Genomic DNA, 23,665 nt, shown 5'->3' with positions numbered 1-23,665 from the left:
TTTTTACCCCGATGCTTCCACTGGCTTTGGAAGCAATTTTCGTTATATACTTTACAACTTCATGACTGTTATTTTACAAAGTTTACAACTTGGCATATTTTACAACTGTAAAATTAAGACCCTTCTCAGAATTACTCATAACTTGTTATGCAACTGCTTTGCATTCAAGGAGCTGAAATACCCTTGTTGCACCAAGTTCTATACTCAGTCCTGATAGCTGAAATTGAGAATAGTACTAACCCATAGATGAAAAATTGCTTAGTCAGAACTAAAATCCTGTTACCAAAAATAAACCAAGTTTCATTTCCTAAAATGATGAAACAAAACGTGGTCAATCCTATTATGTAATAAACTTAATGTTTTAATAATAAAAAAATTTAAAAGTGTGAAAACAGGGGCTCCATTTACTACTTAAATGCTACCAGTGCCATAGTCTGGGTTCCCCTGGAAGAAGAACATATATATTTCCCTGGTCTGGTTGGGTTTTGAGTATCTCCAACGATGGAGACTCCACAAACTCTCTGGGCCACCTGTTCCAGTGCTTGGTCACCCCCACAGCAAAAAAAAAAAAAAAAAAAAGTGTTTCCTTATGTTCAGAGGGAACCTCCTGTGTTTCAGTTTGTGCCCATTGCCTCTTGTTCTGTCACTGGGCACCACTGAAAAGAGCCTGGCTCAGTTTTCTTTACACCCTCCCTTCAGATATTTAGACACGTTGATAGGACCTCTCTGAGCCTTCTCTTCTCTAGGCTGAACAGTCCTAGCTCTCTCAGCCTTTCCTCATAGGAGAGGTGCTCTAGTCCCTTAATCATCTTTGTGGCCCTTTGTTAGACTCTCTCCAGTATGTCTGTGTCTCTCTTGTACTGGGGAGCCCAGAACTGGACACAGGACTCCAGGTGTGGCCTCATTGGTTCTGAGTAGAGGGGAGAATCACCTCCCTTCACCTGCTGGAAATACCCCTCCTAATGCAGCTCAGGATATTGTTGGCCTTTTTTTTTGCTGTGAGGGGACGCTGCTGGCTCATGTTCAATTTGGTATCCACCAGGACCCCCAGGGACTTTTCTGCTGAGCTCCTTTCCATCTGGTCAGATCCCAGCATGTATTGGTGCCTGGTGTGGTTCCTCCCCTGGTGCAGGACTTTGCACTTCCCCTTGGTGAATTGCATGAGGTTCCTGTCAGCCCATTCCTTCAGCCTGTGTAGGTCCCTCTGGATGGCAGCACCACCCTCTGGCGTATCAGCCACTCCTCCCGGTTTTGTGTCATCAGCAAACTTGCTGAGGGTAGGCTCTGCCCCATCATCGAGATCATTACTGAAGATGTTTAACAGGACGGGACATACTATTGACCCCCCAGGGTACACTGCTTGTTACTGGCCTCCAAAAGGACTTTGTGCCACTCATCACCACCCTCTGAACTTGGCCATTCAGCCAGTTTTCAGCCCACCTCACTGTCTGCTCATCCAGACCATACTTCATTAGCTTTACAGATGTGCAAGCTGTAGCACTAAGAGATTAAGGCCTAAATTTCCAGGGGGAGTCCTCTAATTTGTCTGCTAATGTAAAAAAATAAAAATCTTGAACCTGAATCTTTGAGGTACTGGCAGTCCGAAGGCAGAAGCTATCTGAACAGTGCAGTAAATGAGGAAGTAATATCTAAAAACTTCTTCAGCAAGTCTAGCTTTGGACAAGTCTAGAATTGCCTCTTTTCTTCTTTATGTCCTTATGCTTATTTCTGGATCTATTTTATTAACTTTTCAGGTTATGTTGCTGTATGCCTGCTCGGTTTAGTCAAAGTACTTTTTTTCTTCTTCTTTTGCCCACTGTAAAAAATGGACTTTCCTCTTTTGGATAAATTATTTAAGGGCTGTGTGTTTATCACCAATAGTATAATGTACTTTGTACCTTCTGGGTACCATGGCATGCAGCAAGAAATAATGTTCTTTCCTCTCAGAGCACTAAAATATCATCATGTGGTGGCGTGTCACCACCATTGCTGAGCACGTGTACGTTGCCCACAGCAGAGTTTTGGGACCCCTTCTGTGCACCCTTTTGTGCAAACTACTGCATCTGTTGGCTGCTTCTGTGATCTGCGCTATCCTATAAATATACCTCAGCAGTCATTACCAGATTTGTTGAAGAAACTCTGTGAACATGCTCCTTTGCATGCTAGTCATTTCTACGCATCTATTTCCTCCTGGGTCAGCATGACTGTGGTGGATCTTGGCTGGCTGCCAGACTCCTACTGAGCCACTCCCACTTCTCCTCCTCAACAGGACAGGGGGAGAAAATAGGATGGAAAAGCTTATGGGTCGAGATAAAGGCAGGGAGATCACTTACCAATTACAATCACAGGAAAAACAGCCTCTCCTTGGGGAAAAATAATTTAATTTATTGCCAATTAAAAATAGAGTAGGATAGTGGGAAACAAAGACAAAAACTAAAACACCTTCCCCTTCTTCCCCTCTTCCAAGGCTCAACTTCATGCCTTCATTCTTGACTATTCTACCTCCTCCCACCATGAGCGGTGCGGGGGGGGGACACAAATGGATGGTTGTGGTCAGTTCATAACAGTTCCTCTCTGATGCTCCTTCCTGCCTGCGCTTTTCTCCTGCTCCAGCATCAATCTGTCCCACAGGCTGCAGTTCTTCAGGAACTGCTCCAGCATGGGTGCTCTCCACAGGCTCCACCTTGGTGTCTGCAGGACTGTTTCTCACACTTTTTTCCCCCCTCATTCCATTCTCTCACACACTGCTGCACAGTGGTTTTACCCTTCTCTAAATATGCTTTCACAGAGGCACCACCACCTTTGCTGATTGGCTCAGGTTTGGCCAGCATTGGGTCTGTTGCCAAGCTGTCTGGAACTGTCTCTGTCTGGCATGGAGGCAACCCCTGGTCTCTTCTCACTGTGAAAGGGAAGATGCTAACTGCAAGATGACTTGCTTAGAATGAACACTGCCTGAGACTATGAGCTTTTACCTCAGAGTCAATGTGACCTGAAGACCCAACTGTCCTGGTTCTGGTGGGGATAGTGTTAATTTTCGCAGGCTCTGGCAGGGACACAGGTATTCCATACTATGTGAGCCATGCCCAGGATGTAGCCGGGAGCTGCCGGGGGAGGGGGCAGGAAGTTGCCGCTTGAGAGTGGGCTGGGGCATCCCAGGTTCACTCAGTGAGCGGTGGTACCCTAATCGTGTTTGTACATTCCTCTGTCCGTGTTATTGTTGTAGTTTTCTTGTTCCCTTTGCTGTTCTGTTAAACTGCCTTTGTCTCAACCCCCGAGTTTTGCCTTTTTCTTCCGATTCTTCCCCCATGGCTGGGTGTGTGTGTGGGGCGAGAGAGCGGCCACATGGTTCTTTGTTGCCATCTGAGGCTAAACCACAACAGTCCTTTTGGCGCCCAACATGGGTCTTGAAGGCTTGAGATAATGACAAATCCGACCAGAGCTTGTTAAAATGAATTTGTTATATGCATTTATTATATTAGTTAAATAGTCGCTGGTCACCATGTTGCTTTCTTTGTTCTCATGGCTTTGTTATGTAAATTCCTATATGGTTTATATACTCCCCGTGATGCTGTTTGTCACCTCTGAGAGAGGGATCAGGATTATCATTTTGCTGTCCTGTGTGATATCAACTTATGCTATGATAACATCACTGTTCAGACAGTTATGTTGGGGTGTTTACGTGGTATTGCTGTCCTGCCTATACCTCAGACACCGTCTCTCAGAATTTATTAATAATCACACCCCGTCTATGGGGGAAACAGGGGGGGACACTTTTCCCAGCTCTTTTGCCTCCGTTTTCTCCTTCGGGTCAGGTATGACAGCTTTTGAGAATTTTGAATATCCGTGGGATGCTCAAACCAGCCTCGTCCTAGTGTTATGTCTCCTGAATGTGTTCCAGGTCTTGTTTAGGGTTAAACAACTATTTAAGACTACCACCCAGAGATCTGCCCCGAGGCTGGATAGCCATGGGTGGCATGGCATGTGGGAGAACACGGGCAGGTACTTAGAGAACTTCTCACCTCCCATGGTCTGGGACTTCACCCCTGAACAATTGCAGGACCCTGATAAAGTGGTAGAATATCTGAAGGGAAAATGCTGTGGCTATTCCAGAGAGGCACAACTCACCGCGCTGTGCTGGGCCCTGGCCAGTATCTACCAAGCACTGCTCAGTGTTACACAGCACCCTCAGGGGGAAGAGATGGAAACCAGACTGACAGACACTGCGGCTTCTGCAACCCCTGCAACAGACACTGCAGCTACCCCAGCTCCTGCAACAGACACTGCGGCTACTCCAACCCCGGTGACAGGAAATGTGGTTAGTGCAAAACTGGTGACAGGCAATGTGGCTACTCAAACCCTGGTGGCAGGCACTGCAGCTGAACCAGAAATCCAACCCATGCCAGTATCAGTTGCCCCTATACAAAAGAAGTAGTACACAAAGAAATCAGTTCGCTTAGCAAGGGATGACCATGAGCCAGGGCCATCACGAGAACAGGAGGAAGAGGCAGAACCAGAGATAATCACCCGATCCCTATCCCTGAGCGAGCTGCGGGATATGCGAAAAGATTTTAGCCGACTTTCAGGCGAGCACATTGTCACCTGGCTGCTCCGGTGCTGGGATAATGGGGCCAGTAGCCTGGAATTAGAGGGTGGGGAAGCCAGGCAGCTGGGATCCCTGTTTAGGGAAGGCGGCATTGACAAGGTGATTGGGAAGAAGATTAAAAAAATTTAAAAGTGTGAAAACAGGGGCTCCATTTACTACTTAAATGCTACCAGTGCCATAGTCTGGGTTCCCCTGATGTGTTGACCTTCATTGGTCTAAACCGATGTCCCATGCAGGTGGAGTGGTTTTATACTGGGTTCTAGGTGATTGCTGTCCTGGCCGTGGTTATATGCCTGGGCTTTTTTGAAAGGTAAATCTCCTATTGTTTTATCACAGAATCTTCATGGTTGGAAAGGACCCTTAAGATCATCGAGGCCAACCAAACAACCTACAATCTCTGCCACTAGAGCATGCCCTGAAGTGCCACATCTAGACGTTTCTTAAACACCTCTAGGGATGGTGACTCAACCACCTCCCTGGGCAGGCTGTTCCAGTGCCTGACCACTCTTTCAGTAAAGGAATTCTTCCTAATATCTAATCTAAACCTCCCCTGCCACAACTTCAGACCATTTCCTCTGGTCCTGTCATTATTCACCTGGGAGAAGAGGCCAACACCCACCTCTCTCCAACCTCCTCTCAGGTAGTTGTAGAGGGCAATGAGGTCTCCCCTCAGCCTCCTCTTCTCCAAGCTAAGCATGCCCAGCTCCCTCAGCCTCTCCTCATATGACCTGGTCTCCAGACCCCTCACCAGCCTGGTAGCTCTCCTCTGGACACGCTCCAGCACCTCAATGTCCCTCTTGTACAGAGGGGCCCAGAACTGAACACAGTACTCGAGGAGAGGCCTCACCAGTGCCGAGTACAGAGGCACGATCACTTCCCTACTCCTGCTGGCCACGCTATTCCTGATACAAGCCAGAATGCTGTTGGCCTTCTTGGCCACCTGGGCACACTGCTGGCTCATGTTAAGCTGGCCGTCCACCAGCACCCCCAGATCCTTTTCTGCTGGGCAGCTTTCGAGCCACTCTTCCCCAAGCCTGTAGCGTTGCTTGGGGTTGTTGTGATATGGGGTGTTCCCAGCTGATGATAAGAGCTGGCTGAGGTTAGTGTCATGGTTTAGCCTCAGGTGGCAGCAAAGAACCACGTGCCCGCTCTCTAACCACACACACCCCCTCAGCCCAGCCGTGGGGGGAGAATCAGAAGAAAAAGGCAAAACTCGGGGGTTGAGACAAAGGCAGTTTAACAGAACAGCAAAGGGAACAAGAAAACTACAACAATAACACGGACAGAGGAATGTACAAACACGATTAGGGTACCACCGTTCACCCGCTCACCGAGTGAACCTGGGATGCCCCAGCCCACTCTCAAGCGGCAACTTCCTGCCCCCTCCCCCGGCAGCTCCCGGCTACATCCTGGGCATGGCTCACATAGTATGGAATACCTGTGTCCCTGCCAGAGCCTGCGAAAATTAACACTATCCCCACCAGAACCAGGACAGTTGGGTCTTCAGGTCACATTGACTCTGAGGTAAAAGCTCATAGTCTCAGGCAGTGTTCATTCTAAGCAAGTCATCTTGCAGTTAGCATCTTCCCTTTCACAGTGAGAAGAGACCAGGGGTTGCCTCCATGCCAGACAGAGACAGTTCCAGACAGCTTGGCAACAGACCCAATGCTGGCCAAACCTGAGCCAATCAGCAAAGGTGGTGGTGCCTCTGTGAAAGCATATTTAGAGAAGGGTAAAACCACTGTGCAGCAGTGTGTGAGAGAATGGAATGAGGGGGGAAAAAAGTGTGAGAAACAGTCCTGCAGACACCAAGGTGGAGCCTGTGGAGAGCACCCATGCTGGAGCAGTTCCTGAAGAACTGCAGCCTGTGGGACAGATTGATGCTGGAGCAGGAGAAAAGCGCAGGCAGGAAGGAGCATCAGAGAGGAACTGTTATGAACTGACCACAACCATCCATTTGTGTCCCCCCCCCGCACCGCTCATGGTGGGAGGAGGTAGAATAGTCAAGAATGAAGGCATGAAGTTGAGCCTTGGAAGAGGGGAAGAAGGGGAAGGTGTTTTAGTTTTTGTCTTTGTTTCCCACTATCCTACTCTATTTTTAATTGGCAATAAATTAAATTATTTTTCCCCAAGGAGAGGCTGTTTTTCCTGTGATTGTAATTGGTAAGTGATCTCCCTGCCTTTATCTCGACCCATAAGCTTTTCCATCCTATTTTCTCCCCCTGTCCTGTTGAGGAGGAGAAGTGGGAGTGGCTCAGTAGGAGTCTGGCAGCCAGCCAAGATCCACCACAGTCATGCTGACCCAGGAGGAAATAGATGCGTAGAAATGACTAGCATGCAAAGGAGCATGTTCACAGAGTTTCTTCAACAAATCTGGTAATGACTGCTGAGGTATATTTATAGGATAGCGCAGATCACAGAAGCAGCCAACAGATGCAGTAGTTTGCACAAAAGGGTGCACAGAAGGGGTCCCAAAACTCTGCTGTGGGCAACGTACACGTGCTCAGCAATGGTGGTGACACGCCACCACATGATGATATTTTAGTGCTCTGAGAGGAAAGAACATTATTTCTTGCTGCATGCCATGGTACCCAGAAGGTACAAAGTACATTATACTATTGGTGATAAACACACAGCCCTTAAATAATTTATCCAAAAGAGGAAAGTCCATTTTTTACAGTGGGCAAAAGAAGAAGAAAAAAAGTACTTTGACTAAACCGAGCAGGCATACAGCAACATAACCTGAAAAGTTAATAAAATAGATCCAGAAATAAGCATAAGGACATAAAGAAGAAAAGAGGCAATTCTAGACTTGTCCAAAGCTAGACTTGCTGAAGAAGTTTTTAGATATTACTTCCTCATTTACTGCACTGTTCAGATAGCTTCTGCCTTCGGACTGCCAGTACCTCAAAGATTCAGGTTCAAGATTTTTATTTTTTTACATTAGCAGACAAATTAGAGGACTCCCCCTGGAAATTTAGGCCTTAATCTCTTAGTGCTACAGCTTGCACATCTGTAAAGCTAATGAAGTATGGTCTGGATGAGCAGACAGTGAGGTGGGCTGAAAACTGGCTGAATGGCCAAGTTCAGAGGGTGGTGATGAGTGGCACAAAGTCCTTTTGGAGGCCAGTAACAAGCAGTGTACCCTGGGGGGTCAATAGTATGTCCCGTCCTGTTAAACATCTTCAGTAATGATCTCGATGATGGGGCAGAGCCTACCCTCAGCAAGTTTGCTGATGACACAAAACCGGGAGGAGTGGCTGATACGCCAGAGGGTGGTGCTGCCATCCAGAGGGACCTACACAGGCTGAAGGAATGGGCTGACAGGAACCTCATGCAATTCACCAAGGGGAAGTGCAAAGTCCTGCACCAGGGGAGGAACCACACCAGGCACCAATACATGCTGGGATCTGACCAGATGGAAAGGAGCTCAGCAGAAAAGTCCCTGGGGGTCCTGGTGGATACCAAATTGAACATGAGCCAGCAGCGTCCCCTCACAGCAAAAAAAAAGGCCAACAATATCCTGAGCTGCATTAGGAGGGGTATTTCCAGCAGGTGAAGGGAGGTGATTCTCCCCTCTACTCAGAACCAATGAGGCCACACCTGGAGTCCTGTGTCCAGTTCTGGGCTCCCCAGTACAAGAGAGACACAGACATACTGGAGAGAGTCTAACAAAGGGCCACAAAGATGATTAAGGGACTAGAGCACCTCTCCTATGAGGAAAGGCTGAGAGAGCTAGGACTGTTCAGCCTAGAGAAGAGAAGGCTCAGAGAGGTCCTATCAACGTGTCTAAATATCTGAAGGGAGGGTGTAAAGAAAACTGAGCCAGGCTCTTTTCAGTGGTGCCCAGTGACAGAACAAGAGGCAATGGGCACAAACTGAAACACAGGAGGTTCCCTCTGAACATAAGGAAACACTTTTTTTTTTTTTTTTTTTTGCTGTGGGGGTGACCAAGCACTGGAACAGGTGGCCCAGAGAGTTTGTGGAGTCTCCATCGTTGGAGATACTCAAAACCCAACCAGACCAGGGAAATATATATGTTCTTCTTCCAGGGGAACCCAGACTATGGCACTGGTAGCATTTAAGTAGTAAATGGAGCCCCTGTTTTCACACTTTTAAATTTTTTTATTATTAAAACATTAAGTTTATTACATAATAGGATTGACCACGTTTTGTTTCATCATTTTAGGAAATGAAACTTGGTTTATTTTTGGTAACAGGATTTTAGTTCTGACTAAGCAATTTTTCATCTATGGGTTAGTACTATTCTCAATTTCAGCTATCAGGACTGAGTATAGAACTTGGTGCAACAAGGGTATTTCAGCTCCTTGAATGCAAAGCAGTTGCATAACAAGTTATGAGTAATTCTGAGAAGGGTCTTAATTTTACAGTTGTAAAATATGCCAAGTTGTAAACTTTGTAAAATAACAGTCATGAAGTTGTAAAGTATATAACGAAAATTGCTTCCAAAGCCAGTGGAAGCATCGGGGTAAAAAGTACTGAAAACACACACATTCTGACTGCTATACCAATATATATACTTTTGCCCAAACTCACAAATGGGATTTATGTTGATGAGATTATATCAGATTTAATTTTGAGTATTTTATGCTCAAATTCTGCCTTCCACATTAAGCACAGTATTTCATAGATAAAACAAACATGATAAAGCAAAAAGAAATTATATCATGTGAAAGACGTTTGGTAGCTGCTCTTCCAGAAAGAATATTATTTTTCTTATTTGTTTCATCTGCCATTGTCATATTAGTTTATATTCCCAGCACAGAGAAAACTTTTTAAAAATGTAACTCAGAACACAGTTTGACAAGCAGCTATACTGGATCTGTGCCCTGCCAGTTCATCTGGCAGAACAAATATGAACCCTGTTCAACACATGTGCAATTGCAAATGGTTACTGGTGAATCAGTGAGCTCACAGTAGTGATTTTATGCTGATAAAATGAACCTTTGACATACTACTTTATATCCCAAAGTGCTTTGCATTTTGCCTACCACTTACCTTTTATTTGGATTGGTGGATAGCAGTTCTTGTGCACAGTGAACTTACTTGGGCTGATCTTTGTCAGCCCTGCTTTTTTTGACACATCAGTAAGTAGCTATAATAAGGTATTATTGCTGGGTCTTAAAGAACAGTACGTAGCTCTAGCTTCCTAGCTAAGGAGTAGAGGTAGCACTGACTGTAGCAACAGAAGGAACACAGAACCTTGCTTGACTAGGAATATAGAGTTAATATAACTCCTATACTGAATATACCTCCATTAAAATTGAACATGATCTTTCATGCCATGAAACACATTCATCAGCAGGTTGCATTTGATAGTGTTAACACAAACTATACTAGTGTGCTGGAAGGAACTTGCTGATAATTATGGCTTGATTGACACCTGTGTTGAGTCACCATGCATTCCATGTTGTTCTCAGGGCCTAAGGGCACTAATAGGCCTTAATGGCCCAGACCAGCCTCACCTGAGGCCTCCACTCTTCTTGCCCATAGGCCCAGGGGATCCATTTAAACTCGGCCCTGGGCCTTTGCTTCTTGTCTAAGCTATGCTGTAGGAGTATCTGTCATACTGCAAACAGAGGAAAAGAATGGCTTGACAACTACATCAGCCAATTCCCTCAGGACTCTGGGATGCATCTTGTCAGGTCCCATAGACTTCTGTATGTTCAGGTTTCTCAGGTGGTCATGAACCTGATCTTCTTTTACAGTGGGAGGGACTTTACTCCCCCAGTCCTTGTCTTGCAGTCCATCTACTTGAGAGGTGTGGGAAAAGAGGTTTCCAGTGAAGACTGAGGCAAAAAAGTTGTTGAGTACCTCAGCTTTCTCCTTTTTTGTTGTTGCCAGTCATGTTCATCAGGAAGGTATGCTTTTTTTTTTGACCTTGCTTTTTCTGGCTGACATACCCACCTCCAGGAAGGATTCTAATGAGTCCTCTGTCTCTCCTCTTCTGATGGATGGAAGGAGTTTAGAGTCCTTAGTCTGTGATGTGGCACCTAGACCTTGGAAACCACTTGAAGTGCACACACAGAAAATGTTTTCCTCATACCTAGATGGGGCACTGAGAGGGCAGGAACCCAGGGGAAACACCTGTGTTTTCTTGCCTAGTCAAAAAAATAAAGCAGGGGATTTTCTCTCCCTCACACCCCACTGTCTGCTCTGTCACTTAGGTGCAATAAGCTGAAGGAGTCTCCCTTGGTTTGGGTGAAAAAAAAAAAAGAAAGAAAAGCACAAAGGGACCTCTTTAGTACCCATTTACTACTGTGGGGGGTGGGGAGGAAAAGTCTAGAAAAAAAACAGTTGGGCCCAGAATCTTTTGCTGCACTGAGCAGCTTGTCTTTCCTCCTTGCCCCTCTGTTGTGGTTTGGGCTGGGCTGGCCACTAAAAAGAATAACAGATGCTCTCTAACTTCTCTCACAAGTGAGAGACTTATGAGTTGAAAAGAAACTAAACTACTTTAATGAAATATTGTCCTGGTTTGAGCAACACAGGATTAATTTCTCTTTCAGTAATTTTACTTTTCAGTAAGGTCTCTTCTAACGCTAGGGAAAAATGCATTTTTAGAAAACACTAGTGTCTGAATTTGTGAAAATATTTACTTTATAGCCAGCCAGGGTATGCGGGCTTCAAGGTCTCAGTGTTTTTGAGCTAGCCAGGTGCTAGGGATGAGGAGGAGCAAGACCTGAACACTTGACCCAAGCTGGCCAACAGAATTATTTCATACCATGAACATCACATTCAATATAAATTAGAAAGTTTGCTGAGGAGTTCTCTCTCTTCCTCGATGGCAGCAGTCCAGAGAACTTCTTGCCCTGGTGCCGGACCCCTGAGGCCTTCCCTTCTTCCCAAAGCCGTAGCTCTTGCAGTGTCTGACATTAGCCATCCACTGCTGGGAGTGCACAGCTTCCTACTGATATAATTGGCTGAGTATAATCCTTGTGTATTTTGTATTGGTCTCAGGATCAATATTGGTTCCTTAGTATTATAAATGTTAATTGTTTAGTCTTATTCTATTAAATCTGTTTATATTTCAACCCTCGTGTTTCCTTGTTTTTTTCCCGGTTCCCCTTCCTGGGTGGGGAGGGGTCATCGGGTGATAGAATAATTGCCTAAATGACAATAAATATTAATAATAAAATAATAAGAGAAAGATAATATTAATAATAAAATAATGAAATATATACAAAACCATATCGAACTCCCAGGATGACGATTACATCACTGGCAGGTACTGGGAAAGTCCCAGACTGGACTCAGCAACAGACTGGATTCCAGATCTGGATTCATGAACACACTGATCAGGATCAAAGGCAGACGAACAGACAGGGTCCTCCTCTGACACCAGCCATTGAAGAAAAAGAGCCCGACCCCTTTGATCCCTCAGCTTTCATACTCAGCATGGGGCAGATGGGATAGAATACCCTGTTGGTCAGTTTTGGGTCACCTGTCCTGTCCGCTCCTCCCAGCGGATGCGACCCCTCTACACTCTTCAGCTTCTGACCCTCCAACGGGGAACATAACAAAGTTAGCAGACCTTAGTTGTTATAGCAATAAGTATAAGCAAGAGCCTCTCTGCATACCATTCCTTAGCATTAACTATAAACATCAGGCCTTATCTCTGCTAGAAGCTGACACTGTCTGACAAACATGCCATTAATTTCAGAGAGTTCAGTTAGTTAGTAGAGGCTTAGCTAAAAAGTAATATTACTGAAAAGAAAATTGGTTCTGTTTTACCTCAAACCAGGACAACCTCATCAGCTCCTAGGCTTAGAAAAAGGAGAAAAAACAAAAGCCAGATATCCCAGTATGGGAGGGGATGAGGAGGTTTACATCCAGTCACAGAACATAAGAAGGGGAAAATGACATAAGAGAGAAGCTCCCCTCCACCCCTACCCACCAGGTCTCCACCTCACCTGCTTGCTGCGGCAGAAGAGGCGCTGGTGGTCAGGGCTCACACAGAAGGTCTTCTGGATCTTCTTCCACAAACTTTCAGTCTTGGTGAGATGTCTCAGATCATCAATAGTATGGGTCTCAGTGCCATCTATGGTACAAACTTGGATCCACATGGTGTGTGTCTTCTGCTAGCTCAGCCACCTATGGTGAAAGGGAGATCTTGTTTCCCAATTACATGATAACAGAAAACCAAACAAGCCTTTCCCTCACTTCTTTGTTTAGCTCAATGGAGGCAGATTTTTTGAATTCCATCAAACAGACACAACCCTCCCCACCCACAGACCTCACTCAGAAGGACATGGAGAGGTAAAGGAGACCTGACTCAGTCCTCATCTACTCCCCAGCTGTATCCCATAATCACACAAACAGAACCGTAAGCTCTCCAAGTCAGCACACCACCAGGCAAAGTTTGGTGGGAATCGCCACAGGCAGGCCTAATGAATATCACCAGGAGCCATCACCAACCCTCAGAGAGTATTTACTAGCTGCTACCACTCTTGTACAGAGGTCATGGCACCAATAGTGATCTCATGAGAGCCCTCAGCTGTAAAGAGACAACTTTGGGAAGTGAGGGAAGGATAGATAGCATTCTCCTGGAGAAGCTGGCAAATCATGGCATAGACAAGTGTACTCTTCACTGGGTTAAAAACTGGCTGGATGGCTGTGCCCAGAGAGTTGTGATCAATGGGGTGAAATCCTCTTGGCGGCCAGTCACCAGTGGTGTCCCTCAGGGCTCAGTCTTGGGGCCGGTTTTTTTAATATCTTTATCAATGATCTGGACGAGGGGATTGAGTGCGCCCTCAGTAAGTTTGCAGACGACACCAAGCTAGGTGGGAGTGTTGATCTGCTTGAGGGTAGGGAGGCTCTACAGAGGGACCTGGACAGGCTGGATCGATGGGCCAAGGCCAACTGTATGAGGTTTAATAAGGTCAAGTGCCGGGTCCTGCATTTCGGTCCCAACAACCCCAAGCAACGCTACAGGCTCGGGGAAGAGTGGCTGCTGGAAAGCTGCCCAGCAGAAAAGGACCTGGGGGTGCTGGTGGACGGCCAGCTTAACATGAGCCAGCAGTGTGCCCAGGTGGCCAAGGAGGCCGACAGCATTCTGGCTTGTATCAGGAATAGCGTGGCCAGCAGGAGTAGGGAAGTGATCGTGCCTCTGTACTCGGCACTGGTGAGGCCTCTCCTCGAGTACTGCGTTCAGTTCTGGGCCCCTCTGTACAAGAGGGACATTGAGGTGCGGGCGTGTCTGGAGGAGCTCCAGGCGGTGAGGGGGCGGGAGACCAGGTTGAGGAGTGGCGAGGGGGGAGGGGGGCGGGGGCGGGGAGGGGGGGAGGGGAGGAGGCTGGAGGGGGGGCGCGGGGGGCATTGCCCTCTACAACTACCTGAGAGGAGGTTGGAGAGAGGTGGGTGTTGGCCTCTTCTCCCAGGTGAATAATGACAGGACCAGAGGAAATGGTCTGAAGTTGCAGCAGGGGAGGTTTAGATTAGACATTAGGAAGAATTCCTTTACTGAAAGAGTGGTCAGGCACTGGAACAGCCTGCCCAGGGAGGTGGTTGAGTCACCATCCCTAGAGGTGTTTAAGAAACGTCTAGATGTGGCACTTCAGGGCATGCTCTAGTGGCAGAGATTGTAGGTTGTTGGGGTTTTTTTGTTTGTTCGGTTGGGTTTTTTGTTTTTTTGTGTGTGTGTGGTTGGACTCAATGATCTCAAAGGTCCTTTCCAACCATGAAGATTCTATGATTCTATGATCACCTTTACACAAAGCCACACCCAGCCCTGCTTCACCCTTTGAACATTCTCTGGCTGGCATCTTTTTTCCTCCTGCTCAGTAGTTGTATCAAGGACTTGGGGGAGTGATAGTTTAGTGTGTGTGTAGAGAAGCGGCCATTATCATTCCTATGGGAGCCAAGCGGGAGCATCGTCTTGTTCCCTCACAGGGCAAAGCATCTCTAGTCTCAGGCCTGCAAATTATACCAATGACATGGGAAGTGACTCTGTGCTTCTACCTTTGCCTTTCAGATACACACAAGAGTCAGGACCCAGCATGTCAGGTGTGTCAGTGACACAAAACCATGGACCTGACATGGCATAAATAAAAAGCAATTAAACCTGCTTTGCACCCACTGATGAAATCTAAGCCCCAATGTTTCCCAGTACAAAAGTGCCATCAAAACCTCAATTCAGCCAGATTTAGCTCTGTCCAATAAATCCAGAACAGATCTGTCTGTTCTTATCATATTAGAAAAGTGCAGGCGTGGGCCAGGACAAAAACATCAAGCCTCCTTTTTTAACACAGATCAGCTGTGTGGGTTTTATTTGCTACATTTTTGCTCAAGACTCTGAGTAACACTGAAAAAGTCTGGGCTTTTCATGTACTATGGTAAAATGGTACTGTAAAAACATATCTGATGCAGTACCCAGTGAGATTCAGCTTATGGATATAGGTCTCTGTGACGCTATTATACCTGGGAGCATCAAAGTCCGCATTTTTGGGCAGAGTTTGTGTCAGCTTTGTTGCCTGAGTAGTAAAACTTTAGAGACTTGAGATAACAAACTGACAGATTCCAGGTGACAGAGATGTGGTTTTGTGACTTTTTTGTGTCAGAATGATATCAAAGATCCCTGTATATTAATTTCAGCTCTGACATAATTCCCATTGTGGCCTTGGTTGAGTTAGTTACTTTTAAAGCCTGACTTATGAGTATGAAGCACTTGCAAAGGCAGCTGAAATAAATGAGTTGCTTAATCCTCCTGGAAATCTGTTCCTTGCCTTTTTATCTCCATTGTTCCATCTCTGTTGTTGAGATAACACACACCTTCCTGTAACTATACCTACTACGGCATGACACCAGAGTGTCAAAGAGACACAAGTTCAGAGTTTGGTTTATAGCTTGGAGGTGGTGTTATAAGCTCCAATTCAAGTATAGTAGTACACATGATCTAGTCAAATCTTTGTGTGCCAGCCTTCTTGGCTTCCCTGAAACATTCAAAGATAATTAATGCAGAGGAATACAGTAGGAATGTGGGTTAATAGTCATAACTAAAAAGACATAAATCAAGCTGTCTGCAACTTTGCCCTAGTTCCACTCTACCACCACCTTAAAGGGGACAGAGTCCCAATATAATCCCTTTGCAGTGTCTTCTGCTTTGCAGATCACAATCTTTCTCTTGAAGCTACTGCTGACAACAGAATGTGTCTCTTTTCTGGAGTGGGGAGAAAAAAAGTTCTGGAGGGACTCTGAAATGGGGTCAGTTTTAATGGGTTAGAGGAAATAGAATCAATATTTTGTGGAAGCCTATGTAGAAAGCACAAAACCAGCTTTCTGAAATAGGAAACATCTTTTGCTAGAGAGACCGAGACTGAAAGAGGATCAACCTGCTACAAAACCATATCTGGTAATCCATTACCTGGGGGGTTGTAAAGAAACAGAGATCAGGTTGCTGGCACAGGCGTTACTGATTAGAAAGATCACATTGTTATGGATTGATTGTAGGTGGCTTGTTTTGTAACATACAAAGTGGAATTAGAGACTGGAATATAAAGGGAAAGAAAGAATGTAAGAAGTATTTGACTGGTAGTCTGTGAGAGGATGTGAAAAAGGGAGGCTATTGAGGAGGTTAGAGGAAAAGTTAGTTATTTAGCAGGAGATAATGTCCTGATTGGGTGTGCTAGTGAGAAAATTATGTACTGATAAAAGAGAAATTAATTGAGCAGCATAGTATGCATTATGGACTGGAAATTACAGGATGGGCAGATCAGATGGCTGAGCCATCTGATGTATTAAGCAATAATGCAGTTAGGTGGCAAGCAAAGATAAGGTTTGAGACAGTAGAAATGATTAAGTTGTTTTCTTGCAAGAAAATCCTATAATAGCTTGAACGGCTAAAGGAGGGGACCCTCTTCTGTGGATGGGGTCTGCATGGCGTGCTATGCATGGATCAGAGTCCTGTTTGATGCTACACAGATAGCAAATGGCTTGGGTTATCTGGCTCTTACAACAAGGGCCCAAATTATGTCAGGCAGTGTGTGAGAAAGGCATTAACCACTTCAGCTTACATTTCCTTCTTAAGTGCTGGCCAGTTTTACCACTGGTTCCTAATATGATATTGCCTTAGCTATATTATAATGAATATATGTATGTATGGCTGTGCATTTGCATATACCACATAAATTTCAATCTTTAGATCAGTACAGTATCTTCTGTATGTATACCACATAAATTTCAATCTTTAGATCAGATACGGTATCTTCTGTATCTGTATCATAACACTAGATTTCTATTCACAAACCGGTCATGTTATATACAAATACAACTTTCATTTCTGTTTATAAATTAGCATTACTGATACTTTCTGTTTTCAGCATTTTATTTCTTCCCATGTTAGAAATACTTCAAAAGAAAAAAAACTCACACTTCAATACCTTAGTTTCCAGTATACTTGTCATAATTTAGTTCATAAATATCTAATTTCAGTCATCACTATTTGCATTTTCTCTAACATATATTGCTAACAACTGTTTCAGGGACACTAGTCGTGGTATAATTTTTTGTTAGAGATCAGAGTATCCCATCTGAAGTTGGTGAAGACCTCCATGACAAACAAAATACTCCTCAAAAAACTGTAATTCTCACTCTTTTTATATACTACTTCTTACTTCTTAACTTTGTTTTCCCTCTTTTTATAGGCAAAGAATGTAGACATCTCCTTAACTTAAATGGCAATAAACAAGGTTATCTCTTTTTCAAGTATGTAACATAACTCTTGTAAGCTGAAAATATTTTTTATTATATTACTATCAACATTTCATAAAGGTGCAATAAAATGTTATCTCTAGTGACTGATAAACAGAAAGCATAGGAGTACATTCAACAAGTGTTCTATGATATTACTTATGTAGATGTAGTGCACTTTTAATATAAAAAGTGAACCATACCTTCATGGGACTGTGAATCCTTGGTTGATATATTTCATGATGGCCATCTTCACAGAATCACAGAATGGTAGGGGTGGGAAGGGACCTTCAGAGATCATCTAGTCCAACTCCCCTACCAAAGCAGGTTCACATAGAGCAGATTGGACAGGAATGCGTTCTCCCAAATCTGGGTTCTTTACCCAGTGCGCAAGCCAATAACACACAGAGCAGAGGTACTTCCAAGTTTATTTGATTAATGCGCAAAAATGGGGTGCTCGTCCCAAGGGAGCACACCTTAGTTTCAAAAATTTCCTTTTTCATACACTGATTATTACATATTCTAACAATTAATACTATTCATTGTTATTCTCTTTAATGATTGGTCAAGGTTTCTTCACTTCCTATGTAAATTAGTGTGCAGACTCTGTCTTCTCTTTTGAGTAGGTGGTACCATTTGGGTAGGTGGTCAATGAGTCGGTGGTCGCGATCTCCCCCTGCTGGAATTACCTTTTACCTACTTCTCCTCTAATCTTGCCAGTTCCAGGTGGTTTTCTCAGTTTGCTGACCAGGCCTACAGTTCATCATTCTCTTGACAGGAATATCCTGCTTATCAACAAAGCTACATTGTCTAGTAGTTAGTTGCTTAATTTAATCTTAGATAAATCATGTCTAGTTACTATTTCTCTATAAATGATCAAATAGGGTTGGGGCTGTATAGAGGACTTTTAGCAGCAGCGGCAGGTTCCCTTGGTTGCTTTGATTACATGTTACATTTCATTTTTCTAGTTAATATCAATTTTATTACAACACTCCTTTCTGCCTCTTAATGTGTCTATAAAAGCATTTAGGTAAGCATGGAAACAAGATCAGGAAACTGGACTTGGCTGAAAAACAACCCGACAAAAAATTTATTCTTTTTCAAACAAATTAGTTCCTTGATCCAACTCATCATGTGGCTGCACAAATGCTTGTGCCGGTGCTAAGCAAGAGGCTTAAGCCTGTTTTGCTCTTAAGAAATTGCTTGTGGAACTATGCCCCGAGTTTGAGGTAATCTCATTCATAAAACACAAATTCAATTGCCACCTCTATGTGGATAACTCACAGATCTTCCTTTCCTTCCCAAACCTTTCTCCATCACCTTAGGCACCCCCCTACAGAGCCCTGTTTAATTAAAACAATGTTAGTCTCTTAAATTGCATATTGCTTATGAAAGGACCAATTCTGTGTAACACTTCTAGCATGGTGGATTCTAGGCTCATGTCTAGACCTCCTAGGCACTATAAAAGTACATAGTGTTGCCAAAGACAGGCCTCTGCTTTGTTTCTAAAATAGTTGTTTCTTACTAACCTTCTTACTGTGTGAGAAAATAGCTAATTACTGACTTTCTTACCATGTAAAAATAGTTAGTCACTGAGCTGATGTTACAGAGAGTGATAATGAGGAGACAACCAGAAGTAGTTAATCACTTCAAGGTTCTTCTATACATCAAGTACGTACTCCTATACCAATTAGGATAGAGTTATGGCTGCTTCAAAGAACATCCTTATTATCTTCAAGAAGTTGGCAAACTTACAGCAAACTTTTACTGTCCTGAGATGACTCAATACCTTAAAAGGATAATGTGAGGAAGGGTCTCCTTACCCAAACGACCACCGAGACACTCACTGCTTGCGCAGAAGTGTTTTGCCAACCCAGCAAAATTTGATGCGCATGGGCAAAAAGGCTATTCGGTCATCCTAATGAATATGTAAGCCTAGGTGGAGTTATGTATTAGGCAGGCGGAATAGTGAGAATCTTTTGTGTATAAATAATGGGTGAATATCCCCGGTAAGGTGTGCTAGATTTGTGGGTTTTCCCCCTAGCACCCGACGTCGAATAAAGCAATATCTCCTCTCTAAACTACTTTTGGTTTCGAGGGCTTTTATTTCAAGTAACAATAGTAATATGAAACTCTCTTACAAATGGATTCTGGTATGAACTAGAGGACATACCTCATTGAAACACTATAGCCTTTACATTTGTCTGTTTAAAATATCTTTTATTATTCCATATGCATCTGTTGTTATTGGTAGACTTGCAGGGGATCCCCGTAGCATCTAACTGAATATTTATAACGAGTCCCTCAAAAATATCCTTTCACCTTCAAAATAGGAACATTCATCTTTTCAGTGTTCATAATCTAAGCTGAGAATATTAAGTAAAAGGGATGAGAGGCTTTTATTATAGAGTGTTACTTCAATGTGCTGTATCCTTTGGGTTTTCATACACTTTTTTTTTTCCCCCCCCTCCAAGTTTTGGTTTATTGTACCTTTAAGGGGGGGGCAGGGGAGGCGTACACGCCCAGAACACATAGTATGTACGTGGTTTTTGTCTTAACTAGATTTGCTTGGTGAGATATTATCAAGGAACCTTTCTGCCTACGGTTACAGAAAGACAGTGAGAAAAATTGATCTCCTCCACAGTTGCCTCGAAGAACCTTACTCAGGTTCAGACGTGAAAGAACAGCTTCTGACCACAGCGAAGAAAGGCTCTCTTACTCCCCCAAGGATGGGGATGGGCAGGGGCAGGGCCCGGGCCCGCGCCCGCCCCACGCGCAACTCCTCCCCTTCCCCTATCTCCCTTAGCAGCCACAGGAGCAAAGGAGAAAGGTCTTGTACACCTATGCACCACTTCCCTCTCCCTCCCCACAGACGCGCGTGCCCATATAGCTCTTCCTCACCACCCCCATTCCCCAGCACTGGCGCACGCATATTTTCACCTTGATCATTAACGTTAGAATTCCAGGTAAAAAAGGGAGGAAGCTATAGCCGCCTCCTCAACCTCACTTCTGTATTATCATGCTGAGGGGACCAGTCAGCGTGTCCTCTTATTTTCCCGTCTTTTTTTTTTTTTTCTCCTCTCCCCTCCTCCTTTGTCTTACTGTGGAGTTGGTTTTGTGTTCGTGTTCTTGTTCTTCAGATAAGGGGAAAGGGGGAGATATAGATATGATAGCAGTGGGAGAAGAGAAGAGCTGCAGGCATTGCAGCTCTCCTGAGTTGGAGTAGTGAATGGATGTTTCTCTTCCTACTTTTGAGACTGTTCTCCCTTGATCACTGTAGGCTCTGCTTACCTCTTTGAGGGCTCCAGTTAGGCTGAGCAGTTTGGAAAGGTCTTCAGTGACAGCCCTGATTGCAGGAAGCAGATTAAGAAAACTTAGTTCCTCCTGCCAGGGCTGGTGTGGAGCAGCAGTACTGAGCTGAATGGTCTCCTCCCTGTGGTTGGGCAGGCCAGTTGGTGTCTCTGCTAGTGGTTATGCTTGTTTTGCCTCTGATCTGTGGTCAGAGTCCTCCATCCAGAGATCATCAACCATGGGATAGAGTGTTCCTGCTGCCCCCCCCCCCAGGTTTGAGTGCACTGAGAGCCCATTCCCCAAGAAGTCTCTAGCCATGTATTTTCTCAGCAGTTGGCCCAAGAGGCTGTTATGTCATTTGGAGTCTGTGGAGCAACCTCATCACATCCAGGCAGATTCCCAAAAGGCTTTCTTCAGTGTTATTCCCTTCTCAGCTCAGCATCTGGTACAGCAGAGTAAGTATCCTACTGTGAACCTGCTGCAAACCCTAGCCTCCTGTCCAAAATTAGCCTTGCTCTAACCTTTATTCTTTAAAATGTATTTATTCATTTCTGTCTCAGAAAGGGTTATGAAGACCTAGGGCTAAATATTATTAAGTACTGTTATTTGTGAATCTTTCTTGTGAGATGGATCTATTATTAAGTGAAACTGTTTATTGATAGCTTCATACTATCATGCAAGTATGTAAAATAGTCTTCTTGTAGTGAGCACCTGTTACTACTGAAAATGAGACTTCTAAACAACTTTTTCCACTTTGACGTGAAATAATACATCAGCATGTTATAAAGGATGTTTGATAATAATCCTTCTCTTGTAAGCATGTCACATATCTAACGGTTGTATATTTTCTGCTCAGTGTTTTTTCAATCTAAAATTTAGAATCTAAGGGTCTCGCCAAACCAAACTGGTTAGGAACCAAATCTTCAGTCAAGTGTGTATTTGTCATTACTTTCAAGACTCAGACTGTATTCAAGGGTAGATACAAAAATTCTGAAGCCTCTTTTAGTTTTTGTGGTGGGTTAACCCTGGCTGGATGCCAGGTGCCCACCAAAGCTGCTCTATCACTCCCCTTCCTCAACTGGAGAGGGGAGAGAAAAATATAACAAAAGGTTCATGGATCAAGATAAGGACAGTGAGAGATCATTCAGTAATTACCGTCATGGGCAAAATAGACTGGACTTGGGAAAAATGAATTTAATTTATTACCAATCAAATCAGAAAAGAGTAATGAGAAATAAAAACTAAATCTTAAAACACCTTCCCCCCCCCCTTCTTCCCAGGCTCAACTTCACTCCCGATTTCTCTACCTCCTCCCTCCGAGTGGTCCAGGGGGATGGGGAATGGGGCTTGTGATGAGTTCAGCACATATTGTCTCTGCTGCTCCTTCCTCCTCAGGGGGAGGACTCCTCACACTCTTCCCCTGCTCCAGCATGGGGTCCCTCCATGGGAGACAGTTTTCCACTAAATTCTCCAACATGAGTCCTTCATACAGGCTGCAGTTCTTCATGAACTGCTCCAGCGTGGGTCCCTTCCACGGGGTCACAAGTCCTGCCAGCAGACCTGTTCCAGCATGGGCTCCTCTCTCCACAGGTCGCACCAGGATCCTGCTCCAGCATGTGCTTCCCACAGGGTCACAGCCTCCTTTGGGCATCCACCTGCTCTGTCTTGGGGTCCTCCATGGGCTGCAGGTGGCTATCTGCTCCACAATTAACCTCCACGGGCTGCAGGGAGAAAACCTGCCTTACCATGGTCTTCACCACAGGCTGCAGGGGAATCTCTGCTCTGGCACCTGGAGCACCTCCTCCCCCTCCTTCTTCACTGACCTTGGTGTCTGCATAGTTGTTTCTCTCACATATTCTCACTGTCGCTGATTGGCTCAGCCTTCTTGAGAAGTCCCTTCCACAGTGATTCTGTGATTCTATGAAAAAAGGCATAGAGTACCTCAGCCTTTTCTGTGTCCTTTGTCCCTAGGTGCCCCGCCCCATTGAGCAGCAAGCCCATGTTTTCCTTGGCCTTCCTTTTGCTGCTAATATGCTTTCTTGTTGTCTTTCATGTCCCTTGTTTGACTGGAGACTTATTTCTGTCAGTGAACAGTGCCTAATTAATCTCCTTTTCTGGGTAAATACATAAAAGAGGCCAGACTTGTAGAATACATCTCAAGATACATCCTATTTTCTAAAATGCAATTTACTATATGGTTAATTCTTGTGGAATAGATTCACTAATTTATAACTTTGGACTTGTTTCAAAACATTAACTTTGTATAACTGGCCAGAGATGAAACACTAGTAGAGTTCATAGTTGATGCAGGAAGTTGAGCAGACTTGTAGATAATTTATAACTTTTCTGTATGACACTTGAATTTCATTGTTTAATAGGTGTTTTTGAGGAAAAGGCTGACTTTGACAGCTTAAGACTCACCTTAAGCTAAAAGATATATCACAGGTGTCATCGTGTCCCAGATGATATTCAGCCTTTAGCAAAACCATAGTATCCAGTTTCTGTTAAGTTTGGAGTGTTAGTTTTCCTTTTTAAGGAAATCATGTTATATTTATTCATACAGGAGGAAGAAAAGGAGACATGCACTTTTAATCTGCTTTTGAAAGTAGTACTTAAATCATATGTTGGATTTTTTTTGAGGAACTAGATTTCTGACATTCTGTAAGATGTTTTCATTTGTTAAAAGTGTCTTCCTTGGAATGAAATTGGTTCAACGTGACTGAAACTTTGCTTTGTTTCCTGAAGTCAGCCTCTAGGCTAATTTATTTCCTGAGGTTTGCTTGTGTCCTTGAAGTAAAAAAGACTCTTCTGGTTTGGTTTTGACAGCTCTTCTTTTTTAAAGCTGTGTTTCTATGTTCATGTATTGTCATTGACGCATCAAATTTAAGATGTTTTCACCTATGCATGTCTGTTATGCTCAGGTTGCTGCTCTCTATGTCAATTTATTTTTTGTATGGCTGTGCTTTAAGAGGAATGCCCCTTCTGATTCTTTTTTCCAAATGGGTTACTTCATGGATCTGTTAAAGAAAGTAATGATGTAATCAGATGAATTGGCACAACTGGGGT

The sequence above is a fragment of the Rissa tridactyla genome, chromosome W, assembly GCF_028500815.1.
Source record: "Rissa tridactyla isolate bRisTri1 chromosome W, bRisTri1.patW.cur.20221130, whole genome shotgun sequence".
NCBI lineage: Eukaryota > Metazoa > Chordata > Aves > Charadriiformes > Laridae > Rissa > Rissa tridactyla.
The sequence above is the reverse complement of the archived record's forward strand: the minus strand, read 5'-3'. Positions refer to the sequence as shown.